The sequence below is a fragment of the Lissotriton vulgaris genome, chromosome 1_1, assembly GCF_964263255.1.
Source record: "Lissotriton vulgaris chromosome 1_1, aLisVul1.2, whole genome shotgun sequence".
Classification (NCBI taxonomy): domain Eukaryota; kingdom Metazoa; phylum Chordata; class Amphibia; order Caudata; family Salamandridae; genus Lissotriton; species Lissotriton vulgaris.
In genome coordinates this window covers 884663556-884687620 of record NC_141685.1, presented here as the reverse complement: position 1 = coordinate 884687620, position 24065 = coordinate 884663556, and the positions used below count along the sequence as shown (strand labels likewise).

Here is a 24065-nt window from a genome sequence, read left to right as displayed (position 1 = left end):
CACTATCCATTTTTAATCACTCACTCTCACTTGTTATTTTTGTGCACTGCTTTTCAGTTACCTATATTGGTGTGTACTGAGTATGCGCTGTGGACATACCACTTGCTGAGACTGGCCCAAATGATGACTAACAGGGCGGTCCAGATAGTGTAACTGATGGGATTCCATATCACAAAGTGATGGGTCCTAGCGCATCAGGTAGTGGATAAGACACATTTTTTTTAATACAGAGTTTTGAGTTTCCTTAGACCCACAGTTATTATTATTCTATATAGTGTTTCGTTGAGGGGCTATAACTGTGAGTGGTCTCTAAACATCTCCCTTGGACCCTATTCTCTCTGATTGTGTTGTGACAAAGCCTGCAACACCATGTTTAAACCACCTCTACCTACCAGGCAGCAGGAAGTTGGCAACCTGACATATGCATGTGCAAATGATCAATAAGTTTGGGTGCCGTAAGGCCTTTTCCATGGTGTGAGTAGTGGTTACTGAGCAGTATGTTGTGTGCATTCTCTGGTTTACTTCTGCTATCCCATGGCCTCCAATCCAACAAGCAAGTTACTCCTTGTGTACACACGACTCTCCAAGGGTAGCAAGGGTGAGCAGTCAAGGTTTATTACGAAAGGTGGTAGATGGTTTGGAACTCATATACTGCTCCACACGCTGGGTGCAGGATGGGACCACTGCATTTTCACTTTCTCTGGGTGAAGAAGCTACCCTGAAGGAGCTTAAGAAAGCTAAGGAAACCCCATTTTCCAGAATCAGACTGGAAAACCGTCCCCTTGTCATTTAAGAAGTATATTTTATATCAAGGGATACAGTGTTGGGGTAATGAACGATGCCTCCGCATCAAGAAGGAAAACACTGGCAACTCTCTACTGTTCCTCCATCAATTATACTTGAGATTTTTGTATTTTCAGTTTTCTAACCACTCCACTACACTCGCTACCATTGTGTACTCATTTATTGATCGGCATACTTGTTTTCTAAATGCTTAAAATTATAAATATTTGCTAGAGGGGCCTTTTGACAATATACTCCTAGCCGGCATCAAGGCAGGCCTAGTTGTTTGATAAACAAAAAGTCTTTCTTTATAAGTGGTAAAGTAGGGCAGTCACAATTAGGCATTGCACAAAAAACTGAAAATCCTTTTACATTCTGGGGATGAGATATGACCCTAAACGCACTTAGAGCTGTTAGGCGGAAAGGCGCTGTACTAAAAGAACAAGGGGGCCGCCTTACGTCTGTTCGTCTGTGGTCAAATGTTTGGATGTCCTTGATAACCCTGGTGACGTCTCGGGCTTCTGATGGCTTGTTTACAAACTCCCAGTCAATGGGGCGGAGGAGTGCTGCAGATTGCACTTGTGTATCAAGTTGGCGGCCGCTGCCGAGTTTCTCGGGAGCCCCTGGCGCGAGACAGGAAAATTCAAAGGGTTAAAGCCCAAGAATCTATTTTTAGTCATAACGGTCCCTCAACGTCACTCATCGAAAACGCCGCCTCTGCGAGGGTGGGGCGTGACTCATGAACAATGTTAGTCAGCGGGCTTAGTAAAAAAGTTTGAATACCTCTGTGTCAGTGGCTGAATAAATACTCTATATAAATATATATCTTCAGGTCTTGAGTTAAGCACAGGATGAACTCATTGGACTATCTGGCCGGGCTAAGATCAAGAGGAGAACCTGATAGTCATTAAGTTTACCCGCTATCAGAGCACTCCATATCGCTGCAAAATTGGGTGCAGCGTGCTGCCCGGCGTAAAGCGCTTCAACGTCTCGTCAGGTGTCGTATGCGCTATAAAAATGCAACTACCATTTTTATTTAACAATTCTTTTTTTTCTAGGTACGCACCCTTTGTACTGACGTTCCGGCCAGCACTTGCACTTAATTTTTATTTAACACCAGCTCTTATTTATGACATTCGACCACAGGGTGGCGCTGTCTGTCTGCTTTTGAGCAGTGCACCTCAGGTTAATAATTTAAATTTATTTTTAAAATATAATATTCCAGGCTATTCTTACAGGCTGGACAGTGGCGGCTGGTAATTTAACGGAAATGGGGCCACACACACACGCTCCCTCACACCCATGCATTTACACACACACCCATCACAACACTCAATAACAAATACACATACATATATACATATACGACCGCACACACCAAACATTAAAAAAAAGTACCTTAGAAGAAAGGGTGGGGAGCGTAACGGCGACCACAAAGGGGGACGTCTTGAAACACATCGGTAAAGCAGCAATATCATATAATTTTTTTTTTTTAAAGTAAGGGAAACCGAGTGAGGACGAACAGCAGTACTGCCGTAACGCGGAGGGTGCACAAGAGGAGCGACGTACCTGTCACAAGACACAAAGAGCGGTGGAGAAAGCGAGGGTGCAGCACAGAGGGGGAGCCGAAAGAGACTACACAGGAAGCTGGGGTAAACCGAGCGGAAAAAAGGGCATCCTAGAAGATCTGAGCACTGAAATTACACGAGTGCGGTGGTAGGAGACATTACTACCTTTTGATTGGGAATCAATATGGGCACTGCTATTTCTGGGGTGGCTTACCGCTCCACTGTAAGACTACATTATAGCTGTGCTTTCAGTGCCTATCTGCCCACACTACAAACCGCTATGGGGCACTTTAACTTCATTCTGAACGTCCTAGAGAACTTATGCCTGCTCCCTCTGACATACGTGTCCTCTACTGATAACGCTGAAGTCCACGAGTTGGCATGGCATGACATGGAACCTGGCAGTGTGGCACAAAGCATGTAAAGGGGCCAACACGAATACAATGGCCAAGCCCAAAAAACAGTGGTATGCAGTAAGTTTTCAGAGCCTACAGGGACATGTGAGACAAGAAAGCTTCGATGTAGTCACCCCACACAGTGATCGTCCTGAAATACTGCCTGTACCTGCCTAAAATGACGGCCGAAACAAACCCTCCTGCGTCTCTCCTGACCTCATCTCTCTCCTCCCCCAACCCCCTACCCCTCCCCACTCTACTCTTCTCCACTTACCTGCTACTGACCTTTGCCCCCACCTGTCCTGACCCTGTTTTTCTGTGAACCTTCCCTCATCAATTGAGATCTAGCTATTTTGTCTGATGCCCGATGGAGCTTCCTGGTTTAGCTATAGGGTAGACAAGTCGGGGAATCCCTCCTTGGACGTCACCTACCCAGTCGGTCTTTAGACAGACTTCCTTTCGTCTCTTCCGCATCCTCTCTCTATTTAAGTCTCTCCGCCTCTCCTCTCTCTATGTATTGAGACTGAATTATTTTGTCCGATGTCTCTCCGCCTCTCCTCTTTCTATGTATTGAGACTGAACTATTTTGTCTGATGTCTCTCCGCCTCTCCTCTCTCTATGTATTGAGACTGAACTATTTTGTCTGATGTCTCCCCGCCTCTCCTCTCTCTATGTATTGAGACTGAACTATTTTGTCTGATGCCCGATGGAGCTACCTGGTTTAGCTATAGGGGAGATGGGCCGTGGATTCCCTCCTTGGTCGTCACCTACCCAGTCGGTCTTTAGACAGACTTCCTTTCGTCTCTCCTTGTTGTCTCTTCCCTTATCCTCCCTTTCTCACCTCCCCTGCCCCCTCCACTACTTTCTCTCTCCTTTCTTCCTCTCCTAATGTTTTCCCTATTTTTTGATGTATTGTGTAATTGTTGATCTCTTTCTGTTACATTGTTGAATCTCATGTAAAGCTCTCTGATACCTTCGGGTCTAGCCAGCGCTATATAAAACTCTTTAAATAAAGTAAAATAAATAAAATATTGGCTGACGCTGATTCCAATGAGGGAAGGCTGTAGTCCCTCACCCCCTCACAGAGTGCGGTGGGATCAGTGGGTGGGGTCAGTGAGACTGCTGACCCCACCCCACTCTGTGACGAGGTGTCACTGATTGTCACTCGGCCATTGGCACTTCAGGATTTAAAACTGAAGCGCTGGGGTCCTCGGTCCTCGTTGATGCTTCACCTTACTTGTCACAAGGGGGAGGGCCTTGAGGCACTTCTGTCAGGCTGAGGAAGTCACGCCCGCAGGGCTGTGAAATCCTCAGGCTGGCAAAGGTCAGCTCAGGCAACTAGGAGCCTGCACATTTAGCATGTCTAGCTCCTAGCTGCCTGACCTGAACAAAAGAGTGACTCAGGCTAACCTTTGCTCAACCTGACAGACATTTTTCCTGCTGAGGAAAAAGGTGGTGTGGGGGGGGTCTGAGTCCCTGTGAATGGGCTACTGCTGGCTTTGGGTGGTCTGGAATAGTTCAAATTGTCAAACTTGCAGGAGTGTTATGGTTAGTATTTTAGTATTCAGTTCCTAATTTAAGCTGGTGATTTCCGGTGCTCAGCACTGGCATTTAATCATCAACACCGGCGCTTGAGCACCAGTTAAGGACACGTTCATTTTTTGGTGGGCACGTAGAGATGAAGTGATTTGCCCAGAATCACAGGATGTTGAGCCGATGCCGAGACTCGAGTCTGGATCCCCAGCGCCAAGGTCAGCATCTCTGGCCATTGTGCCACATTCCCTCCCCACTTGTAGGGTTTGTTCGTTCTGTGTTAGGCAGCGCTAACAGGAGACAGGAGGCTGGTCAAAGCTGCCACCTGACAAGAGTCCCGGTACTTCTTTTTTTTTAACCACTGTATAGCACTGGGGGTGGCAATTGACAGCGCTCGCAGGGGCAGTGAGTGTTGCAAGCTGGAGTGGCCTTGTGAGCAATACCTGGATCCTCAGCACTTATTATTTTACAAACTAAGCACTGGTGTGCACTTTCCCAATTGTTTCCTTTCACCTGAACCAAAGTTACGACTCCCAGATTGCGTTGATTTGTTAAGTAAACAGCTTGGACTGACAAGAAAGTATCCCAGTGAAATGGACTGAACTGCTGCTCTTGGGTGGCCAAGACTGATTTGCAAACAATGGGTCCCTTTCTGTTATGGCACTGATCAAACAAGCATTTGCAAAGCCATTAAATAGGTCTTGTTTGTGAGAGCTACTGGTTTTGTCAATGTTTTTTAACCATATTGTACAGCAGTGTGAAAGTAAAAAAAAAGCACTCTGATGCAACAGCACTCTGCGTTGTAGCTTTTAAAAAAAAACTTAAATTCATGTTGCACAGCAGCAGTGGCAGCTCCTCCGCAATGGCAGAGGAGCGTCGCCTCACTGCTTTTAAGCAGTGTGAGGAAGAAGAAACATGAAATGATAATAACTTGTAGTTATTATCATTCTATACTTTGTGTTACTTTGCAGGAGGGTGGGCGGGGGGAGGAGTGGTTTTCCCACTCCTAAGTGTGCAAGGATTGTTTGGTTGGCCCTCTCGGGCCACCCAACCCAGTCATACGCACTTTCCCCATTCTCCATGCACGCTGCATTGCAGGCTGTATTACAGCCTGCATGGAGAACAAGCCCAGGCTTTCATTCCCCGGTTGAGCGTCAAACCAGGAGCGTTGTGATTGGTATGAGGAGCCTAGGTGCTTACCAATCACAACTCTGCATTGCAATATTGTGATTGGTCAGTGGAGCCTGCTTCCTGTTCCTAGAGTTCCACAAGGAGAGCAGAGATGCAGAACCCAGTGGCAAGGTAAGTTTATTTTAATTTTTAATATTTTTTTTATTGCGCAATCCCAATGCCCTGCCCCCCACCCACGCAACCGTGCCCAGCCACCCGTGAGCCATGCTGGCAGCCACTGCACAGCTGCCACGCTGCTGCACAACATGTCTAAAACATTGACAAGGCCAATAACTCTCTTAGGTGATACCTATTGGCTTTGCCAGTGCTTGTTATTGTGGAGCATTTAGGCAGACAATCGCTTGATGCTTGCTACATTATTATTAGCTATTTTTGACTGACCAGGGTGAGTATAAGTATTAGGCACTGCACTGATAACCACTGGTAACCTTCATTAGTTAGATCATGAGTCTTTTATTTTTTATTTTTAAAGATTCGTTTTATTAGTCTTTTGCCCTCCATTGAGCACAACAGTCCTATACTTTCTATATGCATACATATAGACATTATTTTGCCCGTTATTACCTTTACATTGTGTTTGCACAGCGAAAAAAATCATTTTTTAAGGCGCAGGGATTTTAAGTGATTTGGCCAAGATCATAGGATATTGAGTCGACCCATGACTCAAGCCTGGTTGTCCAGCTCCAAAGTCAGCAGCTCTGGTCTCGTGAGAGGAAAGAACTGCGTGTGTATCACCCAGAGTGGCTAGCCCAGTCTGTTTCATGTGTAACACATTCAGCCAGTGCTAGCTTTTAAACAGCATCACTTTTGCATTGTGGCAGTGCTAGTGCAGCTGTTTTAACGTTGCCATTGTGAGCAGGAGCCCCGAGGTCCTCAGATCAAAGGTGCTGTTGGCTAAAAAATCAGGACTTGCTAGCTGAATGTGTTCCTGTGCTTTGGGCATATGTGGACTGATTTTGTTTTGCTTTGGTAAAGCCTGAGTAACCTGTTCAGTCATGGTTTTCATCCTTGCATTCTGTTACTCGTCATTTTGATATTCCCATTGTAAGTGGAGGAGTACAAATTCAAAAAGGCAAAAAATAAGACTCAGCGAGCAAATCAAGCATGACAAGTGACAACTGAAGACATCCGATTAGAATGGAAATGCGTAATTTTTACATACATACACTAAGTCCCTGGAAAAAAGATATAACAAAAATCTAAAAAGTAGACGTTGAATAGAAATATAAACTTATTCCAGACACAATTATATGAGAAATTCTCCAACCTTATTACCCGGAAAGGTAGCTCAGTGGGTTAGAGCATCTGCTAAAGTGATCCTTATGCAGCCTGCGTGTTGTTGTTGGTTATGAAAATTGTAGGGTTGATGTAATCTTTCCCACGCTAATGACAGGGTTGGGACACTCAAAGGCTTTGACTGCAAGCACTACACAAATTCAGGTTATTAGGAACAATTATTTTTTGGGATGTGTTACACCTACACATTATAAAGTCAGACCCTGGGCGTTTAAGTTCCCAGGTTCAACAGGAGGGTAATTCATCAAGTGCAGGTTTCTGCTTTGCATTCTGGGAATTGCAATCATGTTTACCCCTTTATAGAACAAGGACTTCAAGTTCCAGAATGCAAAGCAAAAACCTGGACTGGCTGAGCTAATCACACGTGAACCTGGGGATCTGGAGAGCTCTGCTCTCACTTTATTACATTCCACTCCTTGGGCAAAACAGCACTATAATCTTAAGGTGTGCAGTCCGCTGCTCATCATGAATAACTACAAAACACTTCCCACTTCGACCACTCTCACACGACCAGTGCTTAATTTGAGCCGGTGAGTTCCAGTACTCGGCACCAGCACTTAATTGTCAACACTGGCACTTATGAAAGCTGCCTCGTGGTGGCGCTGTTTGTATAAGTTAGAGATGAGCAGAACATCTGGTTACTAATTCAATATAGATTAAAACAACTAATAACTGTGCACAAGCCATTCTTATAGTTTGGGGGCCTGGAATAGTATGAATTGTCACACTTGTAACAGTGCGATGGTTTGTGGTTGTCATTGGTAGCGCTGCAGTGGCAACTGGTGGTGCAAGCTCTTCTGGTTTTTTTTTGTTTTTTTTACAAATTAAACACTGAACCAGACAATAAAATAAAATAAAGCAAGTGTGTGTTACCCCTCGCCTCTCTTTCCTTTGCCATGCTGCAACTCCACAATCTACCAGCCAAGCACCTATTTATTTATTTGTGGAGTGCTACATACCACGAGCAGTCATTTCAGAGCGCAGTGGTAGAGGCGGAGAGAAAGAGTCAAAAAAGCCCACGACTGAGCAGAAATCAACACCGCCCAAAGTAGAATCCAACAGAAAGATGTCTGCAAAGCCTTGAGGTAAACATCTAGAAAGTCAATCAATCCTAGGTGTCTGACTGGTGAGGGGGGTGAAGAGCAGTACATTAAATCAAACACGAGGTCGGCTGAAGTCTGCACATTCCAAGCTTAACATAGGTTCGGGAAAGGTACAGGTTTAGTGCTCATCTGAACTTTAAGAAGCCTTTTCCCATCATTGATGACTGCAGAAGAGAGTGCAATACAGAGGACCCCTGGGCGTGAAGAGATGTTCCTTCATATCTTTACAACTTAGGTTGCTGCATACTCAGCAGGTTAGGAGAAGATGACCTCAGGCAAATAGGTGGATTTTAGGGCTGAAAGAGTTTTGTCAGATAAACTGGCTAAAGACCATGAATGGACCTGTGCACAATGCAGAGGGCATTTGACGTCTGACGTGAAGTCCATAGAGTGATGTAATCTTTGCCAACTTGGCATTCCCAAAAGGACCAGTGTTGCATGCTGCCTGTCTGCTAATATGCGTTGATGCCTGGACAGAGGTGTACAACACTAAACAAATGCAACAAATGCTACTACAACAACAAATGCAACTACAACAACAATGAAAGGTGCCTGTGTTCTATCGAGCAGAAAGTTCACTTGTTGGTGTTTCTTAGGCGATTAGCTCAGCGAGATCAAGGTTTTTTTGTTACCCAGTGGGATGTTTAGTCAAGTTTATCCGTATAAAACTAGAACTGTAAGTCCTAAATACTTCAATGGGTCGACTACTCACATATGAACCTGGGAAATGTCAGAGCACTTCTATCAGGAGAGACAAATCTACAAGTCTTAGAATGCAATTCAAAAATACCATGCACCCATTAATTAATTATAATTGCAGGTTTATATAGCGCTAGGATCGACTCCCGGAGGAGTATCTCCGCGCTTCGACCGCTGCGAAACCCTTCCTGGCTTCCCTGAGAGATGGTCCCTTAATGGGTACCTCCAGGGTGAGACCAGGCATCCCCGGCGGTCTGGTGGGGCCGTTAGTGAAGATGAGGCAAGCTAATGCCCAGAGTTGCCGAGTGTGATCGCTGATCAGAGTGGGCACCGAGGCGAGAGAATTATCGAGTCCACTGACCCTGGTCCAGAAACCTGCCGCGTCGGGAATCGAACCCTGGTCCCGGGCCGTCCTCTGCTCTCGGGTCTGCCGCCTCTAACCAGTGAGCCACACTACTTCACCCATGACCTGGTGTTGCTACATTTTTATCACCCTCGTTAGTTAATGTCACTAAATTACTTTTTATAAATATTTATTGTATTTGCTCAATATGGCCAAATACTTGTTATAAACAAAACATTAAATAAAAAAAATACTATAACAGGATTTTCTTCCAATATTATACATCGTGATGTGCATAGGACCGTACATGGCCCAGAGGTCTCAGGTTTCCTAGATCCACGTCTGAGTAGTCCATCCACTCCATGTATACTCTTTTTTTAAGCACATTTTAATGGTTTTAGTTGTTTTACAGGAGAGAGACATGGTGCACCCAGTAATGCATTGTCAATACAAATGGTCAGTCAGGCTATTTATGTTTCCGCAGGAACGTGATACAAAAGATGAAGATTCCGCAACTTCACCTTGTCATCAAATGCACCCAACTGAGTCAAAGTGCAAAAAATAACTTGGGGAAGAAGGGAAGAGAACAAGGGAAAACACACAAAGGCTCCTCGTGACGCCCCAAATCTGAGATGAGATCACTAAAATGTAGACCTTATGAATATATCTATTCTCTAATCTAGTATACAATTCTATTTATGCATATACCTGGTTATTTCCCTTCTTCTGTGTTCTCAAATAACTGAGGTAAGTTTTAGAGCATAGATGAGTTTGGAACAACAGAAAATCTGGATAAAAATAAAAGCAAGAAACATATGTAATGAACAATACTATTTTGTTTAAATGTCTGGAATTAAGTGATTAGAGAAATGGAACACACCAAATGTTTGATGGGAACTGCTCTATATATGTTTTGGTTCACCACATAACTTAAATTCCCTTGACTGCAGGTAATCCATTATTTTCAATAGTTCATCCTTTCCTTGTTTTCAGGAATCAAGAATAAATCAAGGATTAAAGTCTAACCTTCATCGACTTGGAGCCCAATTTAGATAAGTAACTTTAAATATTTATAATGGAGGTCTGAATTATATCATAATGTCATAAGTCAGTTTTCAGCTTTTCTTTCCTGTTTTTTCTTTAGGAGGTGGTGGAGAATAACCTGAAGCCTATCGCAATAAGCTTTAACATAGCTAATAGGTCTAGCTTTTGGGACCTTATAAGTATTTAGTTAGGCAGCACAATATCCTTGGTGCAACAACATCAACTGTTGCATGGGTAAACACTTATAAGGTCCCAAAAGCGAGACCTATTGGCGATGCCAATGCTTGGTATTTTATTGTGTTTTATGTACCTGCAACGGGTTTAATTAACTTGGCATTATAATAAACTCTAGTAGTTTGAATGTTTTTCTACGCTTTGTGGATTAAGAGATCAACAGTGTTTATAAATGGGTTAGCTATTGTAGAACGTTTTTAAATCCACTGTATCTAAAAATAGGGCATTGATGGTAATTGATACATATTATAAACAGTACATTTCTGTTTTTTCTTGAAAAATGTAGATCATAAGAACGTGTTTTATTATTCATGGTGGAATATTTTGAGGGGGGTGACTCATACCATATGGTAACCTCGGTGCTTTTAGCACCCATGCAAACCGGTAGCCGGTACCCTTAATTTCTCACGCGGGTTCTCTGATAATTTATCTTTCAACTGGAGGAGAAACTCGCAACAAAGAACGATTATTATTAAAGTTTTGTGCTCCAGAAAAATATTTAGTTTGCAGATTAAACAGCTTACCTCCGGAGAGTTGAACAATCACATCACATATGACGTCAGACCAGTTGGTCAAGCCGGGTGTCAGTGACATCATACGGAGGACAGGAAAAAGCTGATTTGCTTCAAGCTGGTAGGTTTAATTTTCCTGCAAAAACAACAGTTAATGGACAGAATGCAGAACAATGTCATACATTCACCCCAGTACAAAGATCTGGGCCTAAATCCATCTTTTTATTTGCACTCCACACCACCCCAGTTCAGACATGGCCATATGCAAATCAACCTTGACTGGCCGAACTGCCAAGCCATGTCTTCCCTAGACCGGAATCAAGCATCCTAGGACCGGTTTCTGGCTATCAGCCGTCATCAGCCAGGAATCGGATAGCTTGACTCCAGTGGTGTGGAGAGCACGGGACTCACGTCTGAGCATACCCGTCCCACTCAGGGTGAAACCGGTCCTAAGATGCTTGATTCCGGTCCAGGGAAGACATGGCTTGGCAGTTCGGGCTGGAGTGTTCCCATGAGGCACAGGGTCAAGACTGATTTGCATATGGCCATGTCTGAACTGGGGTGGTGTGGTGAGCAAAATAACGGTGGATTAAACCCAGATCTGTGACTGGGAGTGAATGTTTTGCCATTGTGCAACATTCCGTCCATCAACTGTTGTTTTTGCAGGTTTAATTTTCCTAACAGACACTTGGGTACTTGTTTTCAATTGCCCTTGGGCTTTCTTTGGAGTGACAGGCTATCAGAAAATGGTATCCTTAATTTATCACGCAGGTTCTCTGATAATTTATCTTTCAACTGGGGAAAAAAAGCTGATTTGCTTCAAGTTGGTAGGTTGAATTTTTCCAATGGGCACTTGGGTACTTGTTTTCAATTGCCCTTGGGCTTTCTTTGGAGTGACAGGCTATCAGAAAAATAATGCATGTACCTGATGAGGTGTACCAGCTCCCAGCATGACTGGCTTCTCGGCAAACCACTCGGTTGGACATCTTGGTGCCGAAGCCGCCTATGGTGTATATAGTTGGGGTGTCTGAAGATGTGGCTGCAGCAAGTTAAAGAGACTGCTGATCGACAATTGCACTGGTCAGTTCGTTACTGGAGACTAGAACCCGTTGTCTTTTATTCCTGCTTTAGCGGAAGTATTCTGTCCTGTAATTTTAGCGATCTGGGCCTGAGCCTGTCCCACCCAGATGCTCGCAACCAATCATATTCTTTCTGTGGTGGAAATGTGAGAAGGCCTTGGATTGGTTGGGGAGGTATTGTCACTTTGTTATTGGCTGTAGTTTGTCGGAGTCTGTTCTACGGCTTGAGACTCGTCCAGGAAACGGTCATCACTTTTCGATTGGCTGTGAGTCCTGATGGCACACGTGTGAACCCCAAGAGAGAGGCGAACCTGGTGAGAGAGGCGAGTATTGGAGGCAAAGCTGAAGAAGAAGGGTAAGGGCAAAGGAAAAGAAGTGGCGCAGCAGAGTTAGTGAAACTAAACAAGCATGCAAAGGAAAAAAGTGACGTAGCCGCAAAAGTGAAACCGTAAGCGCTAGGCCAGCAAAAGCGTGGGGTAGCACTTTTAAAATCCCACTACTAAATGTCTCGCAGAGCAGTGCATGCGCTGGCTCAGGCAAGTCCAAAAAAGGACACATCAATGAGGAGCCAGAATGTGTCAGGAAACCATGTTTTTCACAAGGAGGACGTCGCTCGGACACCGCAACGAAGGCACGACGAAGCAATGTCATTCAGGTTATGAGAAACGCCAGGAAAATGCAGCGAGGACGCCGTGATCAAGGCACGACGAAGAAATGTCCTTCTCAATATGAGAAATGCCAGGAAAAATGCTGTGAGGACGTCGCGATAATGGAGAACCCGACGGGAGAGTGCTACACAACCTGGAAGTCAGGTGAGTAATGCAAGAAGCTGAATCTGATCCAGAAACTAGCATGCGAAGCAAAACAAAACCCTTTCAGGCACAGAGTGACACACATTATGCAAAAACGAAGCTTAGAACTATGGGTAATTCTCAAGTTTAGGTGGAAAGCAGCTCCTGTATAGAGCACCCTTAACACCAGCAACTGGCGTTGAGGGTGCTCTATACAGAAGCTGCTTTCCACCTAAACTTGAGAACTACCCAGAGTTCTCTGCTTCATTTTTGCATATCTATATATTGATTTAACTTGCCATTTGTCGTAGTGATGATACATTTCAACTCCAAAAAAAAAACTTAAGAAGAAAAAATATATATGTTTTCCCCTTTAAGATGCACACAAAGTTGTTTTTAATTGGTGATGGGTAAAGGGAGCAGCTCTACTTTTAAAAGTGACACTCTATGCACTAAAACCTGATATCCCAGTAGAAGGCTATGGCCGAAACATATCGGTCTGCTTTGGGGGTTACATGCACCTTGCACTTTGCGTTTGACTGCAGAAAAATATGAAAATAAACTGCTTCTCTAAGGATTCCTGTGTGGCGTCCTTCTGTTTCGCCTTGGAGTATTGTGTTTGTGAGAAGCAAGGGGTTCTCAAGGGTATATATATATATATATATATATATATATATATATATATATATATATATATATATATATATCAATCCTGATACCCTATGCTAAAGGTCTGAGCAGCTGGGTGATCCGCTTCTACCAGTCCATTTACAGAAAACAGCCCTATTGACCCTAAGAACTTTACCAGGGTGGGATCGCGTGCTGAGCAACAAGTTCTCGGGAAGCTGACCAGAGGCACCTAGATAACAGACAGCAAATTTTTGTACATTTGATTTCTAGATGTTTGGTTTACTTTGTGAACAAAAGTGTTATCAGCTGCGTAGGGTATTCTATGCAGATCTTTTCTATGTTGTCTCCCATCAGCTCAAGCTCTAATGCAGTGTTCAGCATTACGTGGTTGAATATATGTATATTAATCACAATTCTATATGCTTTGCCAGGGAGTCGCTATAAAGCTGTACCGGACTGGCCAATATCCATCAGCTTTGAACATTTAATATGGTCACTTCATTGGCTACTTTTGTTGACACTAGCGCAAGTAGCCCTCCTAAAGGCCGACCTGGGCTCAGACGCTTTGCATCTTTTGAAAACATTAGGAACCCATCTAATGGTTCAGGCGCTGCTCACAGCCATGTCTCTTGCAGGCACATAATTTCATACCTTCCCGGCATTTCTTTAAAATCGTTTTGGGTTAAAAGTTTCCTATAACCCCCTAGATTCCAAGACAAGGCTACCAAGCTGCGCAAAGTCCCCAATCCCTAGCCCGGATCACTCAGACCCCCTGTTCCACTATTGCTGAGACTCAGTCCAGAGGCAGATAAGCACTCAAAAGTTTTTAACTCTGGACTCTAGGCTCCACTTGCTATGGTTCACTCACAGACCACGTTTCCTTGCATTTGAAGAGATTCTGCTTCGTTGAACCCCCTGCGAGCATATCCTTACTTCAGGGGCGGCTCTAGGCTCATGGTGGCCCTGGGCAGGGAGCGTAGGTAGAGGCCCCGGCCGGGGCCCTGCACCATTTCTTAAGAGCCTCAGGGCCCCGGCCGGGGCCCCCGCACCATTTCTTAAGAGCCTCAGGGGCCCGGCCGGGGCCTGCGCCATTTCTTAAGAGCCTCAGGGGCCACGGCCAGGGCCACACCATTTCTTAAGAGCCTCAGGGGCCCCAGCCGGGGCCCACACACCATTTATAAGTGCCTAAGGTCTGGCGTGGTGCCCCCTAGGGTTTGGTGGCCCTGTGCAGGTGCACAGCTTGCACATGCCTAAGGCCGCCCCTGCTTACTTGGTTTAAACTTAAACCAGCATGGTTCATCAGGATGTTTTGGCCCCTCTGCACGTCCATCCCTAACGCACACACATGTACCAGTCTTATACTTTATTTCAAGAGTTCTTCCTCTACACTCCCCAGGATCGATTTTTCACAATCTCAATATAAAAAGTACATTTTTGACCTCTGTTCCTTCCCGGTTTGCTACAAACCCTATTTGCTTTATATCCCCTGAAGCTACCATGCACAGGCTTGGGCATTTGGCAAGGGCTTGCAAAATGTGTGAGCAATTCATGGTTTGTTTCCTTGGTTGTTTCCCACCGTTAACACTTTTCTGAGGTTCTAAGAAGACCCATGAGTTAGCCCAATTATTGTTTCCTTCACCTTCTGATCTATCTTCCTTTGGCTACTCCTCACTTTCATCTCTCCCATGTAAAGTAAATACCCGCTCTTCCCTGGTTGTTCAGAGCTGGCATCCCTCCATCAATTTATTGTAGGAGCACTCTTTCCAACTTACATTTCTCTCGATACCGCTTTCAGATGGCCAAGAGACCTGCCAGTGATTATGCGCTTAAAAAATTCCAGTTAACATTAACATTAACAATAGTACTTCCAGCGTGGGGTCATGTCTTTTGTAGGAAAGTTCCTCTTTTGCTCATAAACTTTAGCTTCATATGAGGCCAATAAAAAGCATTATTCAGCATCTCTAGGAGGAGGTCCAGAATTACCTGCAGCCGTCTGGAAGTGTAGTTCCTACAACATACACCCCACAAGGTAGTTTATGCACAGTTGAGGTAAATTCTTTAAATTCTGCAACTTGTAGTCATGATGTTATAATAGTGAAATATGAAGACAAATCCAGAATGCATACAAAAAAAACAACCTAAATTTGTGCGCTCTGCATAAAAGCCTTCAAAACCCATTTATTGTCCGTACTTTTGTAATTTTAAATTGGAGCTCTAAACACAGGCCTGTTTTTTTAACACGGGTGGTGAGGGACATTGCTGCTATAGAAGCCTGTTTCAACCACAAAAGGCACACCGACGTTTGCTCTGACAAATTTTTTATTTTTTTTAGGTGTAGGCCTACCAGACAGCACTGCTGTCTGGTTACAAAAAGACATCTTGTGGGTATTCTGAAAGCTTCCCTTCATTAGGTGTGTTGTCTGTAATGGCAGTGTGCAACAACACCCTGCATACTCCACACTATGCCACTTCACTCTACAGCACTCTACTCCACTCTATGCCTCTCCACTCTGACATTTTACTCTATTCGACTTCACCATACTCTGCAACACTTTACTCCACTCTACGCCCCTCCACAATATACCCCTCCACTCTACTTTACTCCACCCCACTCCAAGGGTGATTTTTACGTACCATATCACCAAAGAGTGAACCTAGTTGCTGGAATAGAGTGTGTTTGGTACACATGCATGGGAACGCAACAGTCACAGTTCATATGACTGATAGAGAGATATCAATATATGTGTATTTGTCTATTAATGCTGTGTTTTTTATTATTTCACAGATTTTGGCCCCTGGAAATCCTAGGAGTGCTGATACGGAAAATTCCAGTAGCTTTTAATATTTTTTACACCTTATATCCACCTGGTATGGACGCGCCTTAGCGAGCGTGGACCACCGGGGGTATTCAACTTTTTTGGTCCTGAAGAAATCTGCATTAATATCTTTGGACAGCTGAAACATGTCGACCTAATTTTGTTAGGATACAAGTGGTTAATAATATTACCTCTAAGGTATCCAATACACTGTTTTTAATGATATTAGCTGACCACTGAATAAAGTTGGTCTGGTACAGCTGGTATTTTTTAACCTCACTGTCAATTTCAAGTCAAGTCAAGTCAGGATTTGTATAGCGCACTACATACCCGGAGGGTCTCAAGGCGCTTGAAGAAGGGTGGGGGATTACTTGTCAAATATCCAAGTTTTAAGTTGTTTTCTGAATGCTAGGTGGTTCTGAGTGAGACGAAGGTGAGTGGGGAGTGAGTTCCAGGTTTTAGCTGCTAGGTAGGAGAAGGATCTACCTCCCATGGTGGTTTTATTGATGCGAGGTACGGTAGCAAGGGCTTGGTTGGAAGATCGTAGATGGCGAGAGGGGGTGTAGAAGGATAGTCGTGTGTTGAGGCATTCAGGTCCAAGTTCGTAAAGTGCTTTGTGTGCGTGGGTTAGGAGGCGGAAAGTAATCCTCTTATTGACGGGGAGCCAGTGGAGGTTTTTCAGGTGACTAGAGATGGGGTCTTTACGCGGGATGTCTAGAATGAGTCTGGCTGATGCGTTCTGGATGCGTTGGAGTTTTTTCTGGAGTTTTGCAGTGATACCGGCGTATAGGGTGTTTCCGTAGTCCAGGCGGCTTGTAACCAGTGCATGGGTGACTGTTTTTCTGGTTTTGGTGGGGATCCAGCGAAATGTTTTTTTGAGCATGCGAAGAATGTTGAAGCATGATGATGAAACTGCGTTGACTTGTCTGTTCATAGAGAGTGAGGAGTCCAGGATGACGCCCAGGTTCCGTGCGTTGTCCGTTGGGATGGGTGCTTTTCCAAGGGACTCTGGCCACCACGAGTCATCCCAAGCGGAGGGGGAGGTACCTAAGATAAGGACTTCTGTTTTGTCTCAGTTCAATTTCAGACGGCTGTGCTTCATCCACCCGGCTACTTCTTTCATTCCTTCATGTAGGTTGGTTTTGGCGGTGTTAGGGTCTTTGGTGAGTGATAGGATCAGTTGAGTGTCATCCGCGTAGGAGATGATGTTGAGGTTGTGTTGATGTGCGATGGCCGCGAGGGGGCTCATGTATACGTTGAAGAGGGTGGGGCTGAGTGAGGACCCTTGGGGTACGCCGCAGATGACTTCAGTGGCTCTGAGTTGAATGGTGGGAGGCGGACTCTCTGGGTTCTTCCGGTGAGGAACGAGGTGATCCATTCCAGTGCTTTTCCTTGGATTCCGATGTTTCTGAGGCGTTGTAGAAGGGTGCTGTGGCAGACTGTGTCGAAGACTGCGGAGAGGTCGAGGAGGATGAGGGCGACTGTGTCTCCATTGTCCAGTAGAGTTCGAATGTCGTCTGTTGCTGCGATGAGTGCGGTCTCAGTGCTGTGTTTGGCTCGGAAGCCGGACTGTGAGGAGTCGAGGGATTTGTTGCTTTCGAGGAAGGCGGCGAGCTGGTTGTTGACGGCTTTCTCGATAACTTTGGCCGGGAATGGAAGGAGCGAGATGGGGCGGTAGTTTTTGAGTTCGGTGGGGTCCGCTGTGGGTTTTTTCAGAAGGGCGCTGAGTTCTGCGTGTTTCCAGCTTTCTGGGAAGGTGGCGGAGTTGAGGGAGCAGTTGATGACGTCTCGGAGGTGAGGTGCTATGATGGAGTCTGCTTTGTTGAAGATGTGGTGAGGGCAGGGGTCCGTGGGGGATCCTGAGTGGATGGAGTTCATCAGGTGGATGGTGTCCTCAGTGGAGATTGGGTTCCAGTCATTCAGGATGTTCAAGGGGGGTGAAGGTCCTGCAGAAGGTTGGGTGGGTTGGTCTCCGGGTTGGTTGTCGAAGCTGTTGTGGATGTCTGCAATTTTGTTGTGGAAGAACGAAGCTAGGGAGTCGCAGAGGGCTTGAGAGGGGGTGATATCATTGGAGTTGGCTGAGGGGTTGGTAAATTCTTTGACGATGTTGAATAATTTCTTGCTGTTGTGGGCGTTGTTGTCTAGTCGGTCTTTGAATGCGGCTCTCTTGGCAGATCGGATTAGTTGGTGGTGTATGCGGGTAGCGTTTTTGAAGGCGTCCCTGGTGCTGGTGTTTGGGTCTTTTTTCCAGGTCTTCTCGAGGGAGCGACAGAGTTTCTTCGATTTCTTAAGATCATCGTTGAACCAGGAGGCGTTTTTGCTGCCTAGTTTGATTTGACGTTTTTTTATCGGTGCTAGGATGTCGGTGCTGTTGGGTGAGGTTAATGGCTGCTTGGTCGGGGTTAGAGGAGTGGGCAGGGGGGTTTTGAAGAAGCGATGAGGAGATCTGGTCGATGGTGATTTTGTTCCAGTTTCTTCGCAGAGTGGGTTGAGGATGGTTGTGAGTTGTGGTTTTATTGTAGATAAAGTGTACGCAGCAGTGGTCCGTCCAATGAAGAGCTGTGGTGTGACTGAATGAGACATGTTTGCTGGAGGTGAAGCATTGAGACGTAGTACTAATTGCAGATTTCCGATTCTGCCCATACAGGCATTCCCATACAGGCATTCCCATACCATGGAGCTCGACATTGCTGATAGTGCTTGATGTCTGATAAAATAATCCCAGATCTGGAGTTATTAAAGAACATCTGACGTGGGAGATTAAATGTGAGTTGTAGACTTTCGAATGACCGAAAGCTGTTATGGTCATATAAGTGACCCAGACGGTCAATCCCATAACTAGCCCAGCGTCTGCCAGCTGGTTCCTGAAATACATCTGGAATCATAGGGTTACCCCACAAAGGGAGATTGCCGTGGAAAAGCAAGAGAGAACATTTGTTTAAAATTCCCAGCCATATATGTACGCTTTCCCTGATGGTCTTAAAACAGACTCGTTTAAAATAGTTAGGGTCACTGATTCTGTTTAAAAACATTCGGCTATCGGGCTCCAAAATCAGGCGATGGCAAAAATCTTGGTTTTCTGGGACCAGGAGACTACAATGGTGCCCTATGAACGCTGCCTAGTAGAACATTTTAAAGTCCGGGAGATCTAGCCCGCCCTCGTTATACAGGTGTTTCATTAGACTTATGGCCCGTCTTGATTTTTTTTACCCCCAGATGAAACTACTTATCACTTCTTCTAACTTCCTGAAGAAGGAGTTAGGAATGCCCAGTGGGATTGACTGGAATAAGTATAACAATTTTGGGAGCCCTTCATTTTTATGATATTACACCTCCCCAGTATACTAATTGGAAGCTCTTATGCCAGCTTCTCAGTTGCTAAGTTGTAGCTTCCAGCAAAGGATCGTAATTTAGTGCAGGTATGCGTTCAATCTGTGGAGAGATACACACCCCTAAATAAGTAGCTGTCGAGCAAGCTCCTGATATAGATAGATCAGGCTGAAAATTAAGGAGCACCTGTGTCTTCTTGATGTTTAGCCTGTAGCCAGAAAGGAGGCCAAATGTATTTGCCTCAGTTTTGATGCAGTCTATTGCTGATGCTGGATCAGTAGTAAAAACGGCTATATTATCAGCATAGGTGGTAACCTTCAGCTGGCTCAGTCCTGCAGTCAATGAAGATATCTGTACGTTGGCATGCAATGCCCTGATGAATGGCTCGATGTGTAGCGTGACTAACAAGGGGGAAAGAGGCATCCTTGTCTATTACCGCAGTGTATTGGGAAGGGAGATGATTGTAAGCTAGCAAAAAAAACGTTATTTTCACAGGTATCAACCTAAAAAAAAAATCAAAGCATTCATAGCAAATATAACCTTGTTATAAAAAAAAGTAGACTGTGAAATAAGGAGTTTAAAAATATTTCTTCCTTGCAGGTTAAATTAAAAAAAGCACATTCATATACCAATTCACTAAAACAGTTTTTTTGATCATTAACTTGCAGATAAGGAATGGCAGCAAGAAATCAAGCAGACTATATGAAATCAAGCAGGGGAAACCGACTACTCAGTTAAGGTGGCTACTGTTATTTTAAGGAGAGATTAACTGAGCCCATGAGTCATTGGAGGTGTGTGAACTATTGTGCATCCCATTGCACATACAGAGCTATTCCTCCTGGTGACATTGTTGAAAAAACAACTGAGCATAACCACTCTGCCTCTGCTATGGAGATTGAAGTCTGACAAAATATTGAAAAAATGAAAACCCTTGCATCCACCTCCAATGAACCTTGTGACTTAGTTTTGATGGAGGTTTACCAAAACATACCTATGATGTAGCTAGTTCTATGCCTACTGTTCCAAATCTATGTTGTATTATACAGAGACAAAAACAGGCAAGTAACCCTCAACATGTAACACCTCAAACCTACTCAGATATCAACATCCCTGAATAATTGATAGTCATTTTTTTACTAGCAAATCTTTCCTTTTGCATGACAACAAAAACCCTCTAAAACAAATACTAATTCTTAGCCATCCTCAGTAACCTTGCTAAACTGGAGAATAGTGATATTTGAATGATGGATGGGCTCTTTAAGTCCACCCCCATCCCTTCAGCCAAATATACACGATTCATGTCAACATTAATAACACCACTGCTCCTTTGGTGTACAGTTTACTGCCTGATAAGCAAGCTTCAACCTACACTGAATTTGTTATCAGTGATAAAAACAATAAACTCTAAATAATAGTCCTAGAAAGGTGATTATTGATTTTGTATTATCTATGATTAATACCATTGCTAAATTATACCCAGAAACCGAAATTCAAGGATGTTTTTTCCACTTTGCACAGGCATATTGGCGGGAAAAAAAATCCTTACTTGAAAACTACATATCAGACAGTGAACTACAATATCAATTGAAGTAAGTAATAGCCTTATGCTTTGTGCCACCTAACAGTGTAGATGAATACTACACATTAATTACGGAATCAGACTACTTTACACCACACAATGAGAAATTGGGCCCCTAATATATTATTTTGAAGACACATGGATTGCTCATCTAAGCAGGTCGGGTCGAAGGAGGAAGCCAAGGCTCCCGATTGAATGGTGGAACTGTTACGCAACCTGCTTAGAGGGTGGAACGAAGTCTAATAATGCCATTGAGGGATGGCACAATTCAACAAATCCATCAGAAAAACTCACCCAAACTTCTAGCATTTTTGGAAAACTTGAAGAAGGAGCAAAGTTACCAAGAAATGAGAATAGTGCAATCTTTAACAGGTATTCTGACACCAGGTATCTCACAAAAAAGTTGAGAAATGTCAGAAAGACTTTTGGCACAAATGCAACAGTTTACATTGTCAGTGGGTTCAGACTACCTGGAATATATTGCAAGCATAAAATATTTCTAATACAAACTAATCACTTCTTCTAACTTACTTGCCTGTTTTTTTTTTACAATTAAATTGGCATTTTTTAAATTATTCGGAATGTCGGAAATCCTACCTGCAAATGTCTTCTTTCTTAAACTTTTGGTGATGTTTCAGATCCTCCTGTCACTAAAAGTCTTCTGTACTTCAATAATCCACAGGATTGAACCATAAATCCATGAATTTCCAAATTTCCAGATCAAAAAATTGAAACACAGAGTGGCGTAAACACCAGTACCAACAACGTATTAGGTGCCGGTTACGTTGTCCTTCGGAAAGGCTCCGATCAGCATTCGATTAGTTCAAATCCGATTCAGAAGCCTTGTTTCCGACTAATTCAAAAACATTTCCGAATGACCGATCATGATGTTTGGAAACCGTTCAGACTGTCTGACTCGGTTCCCAACTCCATGCGGAGTAACCGAGTGTTCAGAGCCAAATTGTACAGGTCTACAGACCGCGTTTCCGAACGTTGGATTAGGATATCAGATTCGGACAGCCTTTCCGAATTTGTTGTTCCGACACAAAGCAGATGTCAGAAGCTGACTTTTGGGGACCGTAGAAGGTCACCCTTCATCAGGGGGCCTCCGAATCGGGCCTGTGAGGGTGCCCATGGATCCACCTATCAAACCATGCACAGTGTGACAGACCCCTTGGGGTGCACACAGTGCAAGATTTTCCCCAACTACCCCTTTCTTCAGTGGGAGCCTGTGTATTCTGTCGGAACACAGGCTCCTATTGAAGTCAATGGGAGTCAGACCGAACTGTGTTCGGAACCATCGTAATCGGTTGGACGGACTTCTCGAATCCGATTCGGTCGGAAACCATTCTGAAACCGATTGTCGGAATGGTTTCCGAATAACATTGTAATAGACCTCGTAGTTGGTTAAACAAATCTGTGTTCTAAGTAAAACTGAAACCCAAACCAAAATAATTTTTTTTAAGCATACCTTTTCCCCAAAAAAATTGTTAAATTAATCCGTAATTCCGATCCACATTCCAGACTGAAAAACTATTGTCCGCATCCTCCTTGTTCTCCCAGTTCCAAAACGGAGTGATCCTTAAAAAAATCTGTCCAAAACAAAAATCTTCTCCCCCCTTTTGAAAGGCCTGCATCCGATCATACTAATCCTTTTCCTTCTTTTAAACACATGTGTATTGCAAAAGAAATCCAAACATTACTAAAAACATGTTGCAAAAAATCTGTAAAAAAAGATTGCTAATATTACAAATAAGTTAAAAAAAAGTATTCAACTGTTTATTAGAAATACTTTTTAAAACGTATCTTGCAATAACCGCAATAGTCCCGACGAAGGCCTACAATAGCTACCTTCATAGGATGAAAAATAGGTTAAAACATACACAACATCGATTTTTACACTAACTACCTTACAACTTCCTCCCTCCTCTTTCCTTACAAAAACATTAGCCACCTACAACTCTAAATTAAAAAAATTGAAAGTTCTAACCTGACTGCAGCTCTCCCTTGCATCGGATCTTGACTGCAACGCTTCACCAACTGTAGAAATAGATGCTCAAACGTGTATGTCATTACTAAAAGTGAAAAGAAAAAAAGGACAATTATTACCATTGAAAATAATGGAAAAGCATTTATATCTTTCTTTTTTTAAATAATTCCTTATTTTTTAAAAGTGTATTTCATATTTATTCTTATTTATTAAATCTCTTGTTTGTTTTGACGTTTTAATCAAATATGTTTAATACTTAAAAAAACTATTAGGTGTTGTGTTATGCTTCATTTATTATTTTTACATTTTCTACAAGTTATTGTAAAATATAAATATGTTTTAAATATTTTTTCAATTTTTATAATATTTCAAATTAACCAATTAGGGGCCTATTACAATGGAGGTCGGAAAGCCTCCGACCTTTGGTCAGAGGCTTTCTGACCCCCATCGTTGTTTCAATTCCGAACAGCTGATTATGTATCCACCAGTCTAAATTGAAACTGACCGGTCATTCCGACTGGCTTCCAACAGGCTCAAGGAGCCCGTCGACCCTTCGGAACGGCTAGTAATCCCAAAACGCGGGCCTTTCCGCCCTTGGGCTTATGATGCACGGTTTACGGCATGGTTTCCATGCAGGCCTGTCCGACATGGAAACCATCTTGGAAAGTGTGTTTGGGGCCCCCAGCATGGCCCCCTTGTGTGTGTTGCCTCCGGTTGGGGTTGAGGTGCCTGCCACGGGGTGCAGGGATGAACAACACCTTCCATTTCCCAATGGAGCGTGTATTACATCCGGTTTACTGCCGTAATGCATGCTGCCATAGAGAAATGTCGGAATGCGCCCGAACAGTGTTCAGTCGCATCCTAATGAGGCAGGCGGGACAGCTGACCATAGGTCGGTCGGTCCCTTTTAAAAGATGGTGTCGGGCGGACGCAAGACTGCCTGACATTGTAATCGTCCCCTTGATCTTCAGGAATTAAAATTAATAGCTGAATATTTATGCACTCCCCCACCCATAACCACTAAACCCCTTACATCTTGTGCCTAAAGGGTTATGTTACAAACCTTTTCTTATTATAAATTATTTATTATGAAAATATTAAATTATATTTATTTATTTTGTAAATAAATTAATATACGGGTATTACAAT

The 24065-nt window shown here is 43.8% G+C and overlaps 1 long non-coding RNA gene across 2 annotated transcripts in view; it reads right to left on the bottom strand.

The window, feature by feature from the left end:
- Positions 1-24065, bottom strand: part of LOC147748102 (uncharacterized) — a 367443-nt gene that overhangs the window by 260115 nt on the left and 83263 nt on the right. For both annotated transcript variants that reach the window (XR_015308627.1, XR_015308625.1), the window contains exon 2: positions 22917-23001. This is a non-coding gene — a long non-coding RNA (uncharacterized LOC147748102). The remainder of the gene's footprint in view (positions 1-22916; positions 23002-24065) is intronic.